The following is an 8,762-nucleotide window of genomic DNA, read 5'->3' as shown; positions in this document are numbered from 1 at the left end:
GAGCGGAAAAAAATCTCAAAGCCCTCCTTAATTAATCCATTCTGGGCGGGAACCCCTTTAGCATTATGTTATACTTTAGCTGTTGAAAAATAGCAGATCTACAAGCTCATAGCGCGGCACTTCTGCTATTTTTGAAAAATCGTGAAAATGTGCCTCAAATCTTTGAATATATATTCTTTCAGAGTTTCAGTTTTTAACTCAAATCTTTGCTTCTTCATGGAGGGTCCCTGGAACAACATATTCTCAGATGGGGGTCGGCGGGATATTACATATAATTTTTGGGGTCCTTGACATGAAATATTGAGAACCACTGATATAGAAAAAGATCAGTTTTTCAGAAAATATATATATTTTTTAATTTCAACGTCAGACCTAAATGGGTTAACATTTTAGAGGGAAGATTCCGAGGCGGGAGATTGAGTCAGTGACCTATTTGGAGTCCATCCTTCAGCCTAATGCAAATGTGTTAATTGCGACAGATTTTTTTCCCCCGCATGCACAAATATGCAGGGGGACTCGCTGCATTCCTTTCTTTTTTTGTTGCTTGAACCATCTGATCTGATGCCTGGTGCGGTGCATCCAAAAATAGCCGATCTACAAGCGCACAGGCTTGTCTGTCGTGGAGCTTTGTAGATAGGCTAATTTGGTGTGTGTGACACTATATAGCTCGCCACTGAGTCTACCTCAGGCTTAACTCATTTTGGGCAGGAACCCCTTTTGGTGTTTTAAGCATTATCTACAAGCTCATTATCTACAAGCTCGGTGCCGCGCTATGAGCTTGTAGATCTGCTATTTTTTGAAAAATCGTGAAATGTAGTGCAAATCTTTGAATGTATATTCTTTCAGAGTCGACGTTTTTAACTCAAATCTTTGCTTCTGGGTCCCTGCATGGAACAACATATTTTCAGATGGGGGTCGGTGGCCAATTATATATAATCTTGGGGGTCCTTGACAAGAAAATGTTTGAGAATGACTGACATAGAAACATGGGTTTTTCAGAAAACTCCAAATGAGTTTTCTGAAAAACCCATGTTTCTATGTTTCTATGTTTCTAAAGACATTTGTAGAATCGTTCCCAGGTCGGGTTAAGATAGTTGTATATGGATTGATGTTCATGGGAGCTCCCTCCTCCATCCCTGCATGCTGCCTCCGTTGACAAAGGGAGACTCTCCCGCTCTCACATCCGTTCTCTGGCTCTGTGCTTTTGTCTTTCTCTCTCTGGGTATATGTTATCGACCATATGGCCAAATTCTTTGGAGGTGAGATCTCCGAAAAGCTACTCTCACACACTCTCACACACATGAACCCGCATGTACACATGCACACACGCTGCACGCATGCACACACACACACACACACACACACACACACACGCATGCATGCATATGAAAGTCCCAATTGGTGGAATTTATTCTCAGATGGCTCCATTTTAAAGTATACTAATGGCACCATATAAGTGATCTGTCTCCCTGTCACACACACACATGCGCGCACACGCACGCCCGTGCATGCGTGCGTGCGTGCGTGCACACCATTCGCCCACATAAACCATGCACTCGCCATCACACACCTGGTGCAATTCTCTCCTCTTTTCCAGAAGCCTGCAGACAGTTCTTCAGCCTTAAGGACAGTCATCATGCAAATCCACTACTACACCACCAATGCTGTCAGTTCCTGTTTAGTAGTAGCAGCCATAGATGTCATTGTCACCTTCATGTATTTATTTACGCATTTATGATAATGGCAGTTTTGTGTGGCTTGCATGGAGTATACTGCCAAGCTGAGGCGCATAAAAATAGAGTATGTGTGTTGGTTGGTTGGGGGTGGGGTGGGGCGGGTGGCTAACAGGCAACCTGCGTGAGATGGCAGCCACTTCAAACACCACCGGTCCGTACTGGCGATCTGTTCTGCGGTGTGTGAGGGGTGTATGAAAGGGAGAAATGGCCGCCGTGTGAGTCTCTGCCAGAACCACCTCGGGGAGAAATGGGGGGGGGGGGGGGATCACTCTGGGGGTTGGGGGGAGGGGGGGTGGGGTGGTAGAGTAAGAGAGAAAACAAGAGAAAAGTGGGGTTTGAAAAAGCAGAGGGAGATATGGAAGGCTACTGTGCATGGTGAGGCTAATTATTTCACTCTTATGGATCTATGCACAGGTTTCACACTGTCTGGACTCTGAAGTGTGTCAGTGCGTGCGTGCGTGGTGTGCGTGTGTCTGTGCACCTGTGTCTGCGTGATAATGGTTTCAGGAATGCAGGTACAGTACAATCAACTTGCATGAAATACATATTACACAGTAAAATATTGAGTGTTAAAGTGTCCAAATGTAACCCTTTTGTTCCATTTGCTCATTCACAGAGTTAAATGAACACTCATGGATTTTACGGTGTGCTATAAAGCCCTGCACGAGTGCTTGTGTGGTTGTGCAACAACACCAATCTGTCTCAAAATGAAATAGAATCCTTTTAATACCAAAACTGTTAGGAGTGAACAAGTTCGTACAGAGCCCTTTATATAGTTGCAGGAGGCCTGCATGGTCGGTGACACACCCAAGAGATTCACCCAACCTGGCAACCTATATCCGTCAATGACTCGATGACATAAAGTGTAGCTGTTGGCTTAATACTGCTACACCAACAGTAACTGTCCAGGCGTTGACATTTTGGTACACTAGTATACGGGGTGGGCAACTTTGACGATGGAGAGGGATACTATATTTCCACACTCACTCCAGAGGGCCACTATAGTTCCACACTCACTCCAGAGGGCCACTATATTTCCACACTCACTCCAGAGGGCCACTATAGTTCCACACTCACTCCAGAGGGCCACTATAGTTCCACACTCACTCCAGAGGGCCACTATATTTCCACACTCACTCCAGAGGGCCACTATAGTTCCACACTCACTCCAGAGGGCCACTATATTTCCACACTCACTCCAGAGGGCCACTATATTTCCACACTCACTCCAGAGGGCCACTATAGTTCCACACTCACTCCAGAGGGCCACTATATTTCCACACTCACTCCAGAGGGCCACTATATTTCCACACTCACTCCAGAGGGCCACTATATTTCCACACTCACTCCAGAGGGCCACTATAGTTCCACACTCACTCAGTGTGGAACATTGCATATTACTATCGTAGCAAATATAGCAGATCTACAAGCTCAAATCTATATTTGAATTGAAATCCTGAATTATTTTTATTACAATTTTTAACATTTTTATTTAATTTCAAATGCCTTTTCAAATTATAGTTATATGTTAACTTTACGAGTAAGTAGCCTATAATTAAAGTAAGTAATCAAAGTATAATCAAAGTGGGTCATGTTTGCATGTTTGGAATTGTAACAGCTGAAATCAATACTATATCAGTATTCTGATATTAACCTACGGGCAGGAACCCCTTTTGGTGTTTTAAGCATCATGTTATGCTTTAGCTATTGAAAAATAGCAGATCTACAAGCTCATAGCTTGTAGATCTGCTATTTTTGAAAAATCTTTGAATATATTTTCTTTCGGAGCGAACGGTTTTGAACTCAAATCCTTGCTTCTGGGGGGTCCCTGGAACTACATATTTTCAGATGGGGGTCTGCGGCCAAATACAGATCATTCTGGGGGTTCTTGACATGAAAACAGAATTTAGAAGCATTTTTTGTATATCGTCCTTAGGTCCAAATGGGGTTTAGTGATGGTGGGGGCCGCATGTGGCCCCCGGCCGCCGCCAGTTACCCATGTATGCACTAGCACAGTAGTAGTACACGCACCACTCGCACCGCATCATACTTTAACTTCAGCAGTGTAATCCAATCCCTCTGTCTTCCTACTCGGATCCTTATAGTCATGGACACAGTTAATGGGCCAACCACACTCAGCCAAAGGCCTTGCCACACTGGCTAAGTGCACTTAACAATGAGGTTTGGGCTGGTACAATCGACCCTTTGTGCCCGACAAAGGCTGATCCATGGGGAGATTTCATGTGGTTATGAGCCTTATACAGCGGAGTTTACCGCAAAAACCACAGAGTGTTGAGTTGCTTTACAGAACATGGACAAGGACAGACACCCCCCCCCCCCCCCACACACACACACACACACACACACATACACACACACACACACACACACACACACAAAGTGACTCAATGTAACAGAACGATATAGGCTCACTTCAAATATCCCATCTGCTTCCCAGCCAGCTCTGAGACTATAAACAAAAAGCTAAAGTAAGTTATAATTTATTGTATGACAGTGTTCACACCCGTTCTCACAGGTTGCCACTGCTAACAATGCTGTCTTTGAGGTGATTGACAGGTGGCTGGGAGGTCTGCTCAGCAATAACCACGCATGCAAGCATGCATTTAAGGCCCATGCATGCGTATATATACCGTAACTTTGTTGTATGACTAATGCCGGAAATAGCCAATACAAGCTCACAAAGCTTCACGACGTGATGCGTTGTGAGCTTATAGATCAGCTATTTTCAATATTTTTTTATTGGATTCTCTATTTTTTTTATGTGCCACAATAGGGTGTGTTTATATTATATAGGGCCACATTAAACACAAAAGCAGTATAGCCTATTCTATTAACAAGTTCAATCATGCATTGTCAAATGGTGCATGCGTCATGGATGGTGCAAGAAAGAAATGCAGTCAGACTTATCAGATTGGCCAAGTGATAGCTAAAATAGCTGTGAGATAACATTTGTAAATGCATGCGGTAGACTAATTTGGGGCTTTGTGCAGGTGGCACAGTCACAATAATCCAGCAGCAGCAGTTGTTTTTTTTGTTTGTTTTTTGGCAGGTATCCCCAAAACGTGACCTTAGAAAAGTTGCCAATATTCAAAAGCACATAATCTTTGTGTTCACCGCGTCCCGATTACAGAAAGCATTGGAAACATGTAATTTCCCTGCATGGGAGACATCAATCAAAGCTGCTTGATGCATAAAGGTTGCATGCATGGTTTACACTATAGGCTAGTCTCAAAATACTTTTATATTTCAACCAAATCAAATAGTTTCAGCCATTATGATTACAATGTTTCTACATGACCCTCATTTCAAATTAAGGTTCGGTTGAGTGAGTCAATAAACCATGTTCTGTAATTTATAATTCATTTGTACAAAGGCCGGGGCAAAGGACAACAGGGCACAAGGAAATAATTCAAAACTTGCTGTAAACATTGTAAACTCTTGTTTACTGGCAGCTGCATAATTACATGATGGCATGAGTATCCATTTGTTGGGAATGTTTTCCTTTTATGTCAACATAGTGCATCACCACCTTATCATGGTCATAAAAACGGGTCAATCCTGCATATAAGACCTATTAACTTTAAAATATCTTTCAGAACTGGCCTGGGAGAAGCACAAATCAGGCCTTTTAGTATGGTGTTTAATGGAGGTATATATATGTGTGTGTGTGTGTGTGTGTGTGTGTGTGTGTGTGTGTGTGTGTGTGTGTGTGTGTGTGTGTGTGTGTGTGTGTGTGTGTGTGTGTGTGTGTGTGTGTGTGTGTGTGCTGAGTGATAATATAACTCTGAAAGCTAAATTAACACTGAGCATTTTAGTGTATAATCACAGACACCATTATCTCTCTTGGCTTGATCACGGTGAAATACCAGTTATTATAGATCACAATATAAGCTATAGTGGCAATGCTGTCTATTACTATGGAATACTATAATTCTGTAAATTGGATACAGCAATATATTAGTATTGGGTATAGCACTATAGCAACATCACCATTTTCAAAGCATGATTTTCGAGAAAATTTATACCAAAATTAGGTCCTACTGAATTCGTTTTGAGTATATATCATGAAACTATTCCTCCCACAGTGATATATCAGTAATAAATGAAATACCATGACACTCAGTTTGTGATGTTGCATATATTAGGCCTATATATGAGAGCATATAGTATACTAATCTAATCCTTATCCAATGTAACCATGCGGGCACGCACACGCACGCGAGTATAGACTATATCATCAAGCAACAATGACTTAAAAAAATTAGGAAAATAAAATAAAATAATAATTAAAAAAAAAGATAACCAATTAAGCTCAGGCAGCGACGACAGGGGAAATGTGGAGAGACAAAATACAGCCGGGTGAGTGTCTAAAAAAATAAACAGAAGTAATAAAAACACTGCAAATATCTCCTGTTGAAATCACCAAGCACTGCAGATATATCTAATACTGTAGAGCACAACCGGGCCGCTCCAGCACAGATAAAACAGCCTGTCGTTGCGTTGTGTTTTATTCCCTTTGATCTGCAGCGCGGAGAGACGGTCAACCGGCTATAGGCTACTCACTCATGCACGCTCCTGCAATCAATTAGCCATACTTGCATATTGTTAACAATGTCATCAGCGAGGGCAAATTAAATGATATAGGCGAGTGGTGAGTTTTATGATTCCGTGAGTTTAAAAAGAAATACAAATCTGCTCGAGTTGTAAGTCAGCCTACATGCATGTAAAAGCAACAAGACAGTTGTCAAAAATAAAATGTAGCCTACATGTAGCCTTTTAACAACTATGTAGTAGGAGGCTAATTATTACCCTACAAATAGGCTACACCTGCACCAGAAATACGTTGTTGAGGTGACCGTGTGGGAAATATGCCCAAAACCTATATTTCCTAATCATGGCCTGCTGTAGATTTTGCTTATCATAATGGGCCTTGTAAATAAAATGTTCCCCTGCGTCCAATGTGACTTATGTGGCCTTAGAAATATATAATAGTAAGGCAACATGGTGAAGGTGATTACAGCACTTAAAGTGCTGCACTTTACTCCGTAAAGTCAAGTGCACATGTCTCAGAGAGGCGCGCGCGCACACAAACACACACACACACACACACACACACACACACACACACACACACACTTCATCATCACCCTTAACTTGTAGCCAAAAACCAACGACCCGTTGTGCAGGGCAACTGAAATAAGGCAGGCCATGCATGGGCCCACATAATACCCTATATTCAACATTTTGAAAATAATATTACAAACCTAACCAATAAAATGCACCTCAGTCCTATATATAATGCACTTTACCCCACACACAAACCCTATACACATTACACACAGACCTAGCAGAGTTGAACTATATTGAGTTACATAGCACGTACCATTATAGCGCGGGGGAAAATTGCCAACACTCTCACTGCCCCATTTTCCTTTAAAAGTTCGGCTTCCAAAAAGTGAGAGGGGGAGCGAGGAGGAGAGAGAGGGTCGAGAGAGGGAGAGAGACGGAGAGAGAGCACCAACTTGGTTCCTTCTTCGCTGTTGCCGGAAGCAAAAAGACCTTTAACAGAGTCCCAGCCTTAAGGTCTGTTCCAAAGTGGCTCCATGCAGTGTGAGGAGAGAGAGAGAGAGGAGAACCAGCCAGGCCCTCCGCGGTTTCTTCGTTATTCGGTGTTTTTCCACCCGATCCACTCGTTAATAACACCGACACCACGGCAGTGACAGACAGCACACACACCGACCCGGCCAGCCGAGCCGGCCCGAGAAGTTCACACAGAAGACGTCAAAGTCCCGCGAGTCGCGTCCTGATGATCAGCTCAGCGGCGCACAGGAGACGAAAGTTGCTGTTCCAACAGTTGGAGGGCAGAGAGAGAGACGCGCGTGATGAAGTCGATCCGTGGTGGACATGCAGAAAAAGACCCCCGCGAAAATATAATATGTATACAAAAAAAATCAATGGACGGAGGTGTGATTGAAAGTAAGTATATATTTATATTGTTGTTTCCATGTGCAAACTCTAACCGCCAGGCATTCAGCAGCAGGCAGCACACCGGCAGCTCCCGTTGCCCAAAACGTGCCCAAAAAGCATGCAGCAGCAGTGCCTATCTCTCTCTCTCTCTCTCTCTCTCTCTCTCTCTCTCTCTCTCTCTCTCTCTCTCTCTCTCTCTCTCTCTCTCTCTCCTGCGTGTGGTGCGTAGCGTATCGTAGGCTACTGTACTGTTCTCCCCACCACGTCTCTCTCTCTCTCTCTCTCTCTTGTTCCTTCCACACACAGTCGGGGACACCCTGCCCTGGTCCCTCGCCACCGCCGCCGCCTCCCTCCTCAAAGCCCCGCCGACGAAGATGAAAGAACCAAGCTTCAGTCAGATCACCATAGCAGGATGCCTACACGCGGAGCCATGCATCCAGCGACACACTGTCCGTCCACCACCACGCACGGCACGGCACGGCACGGCTCTCCGAACGAAGGCTGCAGTGCAACCCTGCCTGAATGGATGCAGAAAATGGAAGCTCGATCTCCGCGCTGCTATATACTTGCTTGTTGTGCTCCCCCCAAAAAAGCGACGATCGGTCAGATATCACCCTATCCCGAAGTCAGATCAGATCAGATGTAGCCACTATAGCCAGGTTCTTTTTTTTTAAACTCGCTGCTCAGCTCGCAGTCGCTCTAGATAGATTAAAACAAAAAAGGAGGGGTGGGATAAATAATGAGGGGTTGTTTGTAATAAAGGTGGGGGGGGGGCCGTATGTGGCGTGAATGAATGTGCAGCGGTTGTTGTTGTGTTGTGGTGGGAAAGCGTGTTGGTGAATTATTAATAACGCGAGCGGTTCGCAGTCTGTCTGTTTGTCGCGGAGATGTACAGAGCGGAGCGGCCATGCAAGGCAGGGAGAGGAGAGGAGAGCAGCTGCGGGGCTTTACCGCATTACAGCCTCTCTCTCTCTCGGGCTAAATCACGGCCGGTGGGGATTAATAGGCCACTGTTTGCCAAACACTGGGTCGGGGCCC

At 44.2% G+C, this 8,762-nt stretch overlaps 1 pseudogene across 1 annotated transcript in view; it reads right to left on the bottom strand.

Annotated features, from left to right (window-relative positions):
• LOC308313453 (nuclear factor 1 X-type-like) overlaps positions 1–7,932 on the bottom strand; it is a 175,413-nt pseudogene extending 167,481 nt beyond the window's left edge. Inside the window, exon 1 of the transcript XR_013966198.1 lies at positions 7,141–7,932. The product of XR_013966198.1 is annotated as a nuclear factor 1 X-type-like (transcript). The remainder of the gene's footprint in view (positions 1–7,140) is intronic.
• Positions 7,933–8,762: the final 830 nt, after the last annotated feature.

The sequence above is a fragment of the Protomyctophum bolini genome (assembly GCF_963924005.1).
Source record: "Protomyctophum bolini genome assembly, chromosome: 3".
Taxonomy (NCBI): Eukaryota; Metazoa; Chordata; class Actinopteri; order Myctophiformes; family Myctophidae; genus Protomyctophum; species Protomyctophum bolini.
Note: the sequence above shows the minus strand (reverse complement) of the source record. Positions and strands in the feature narration are given on the sequence as shown.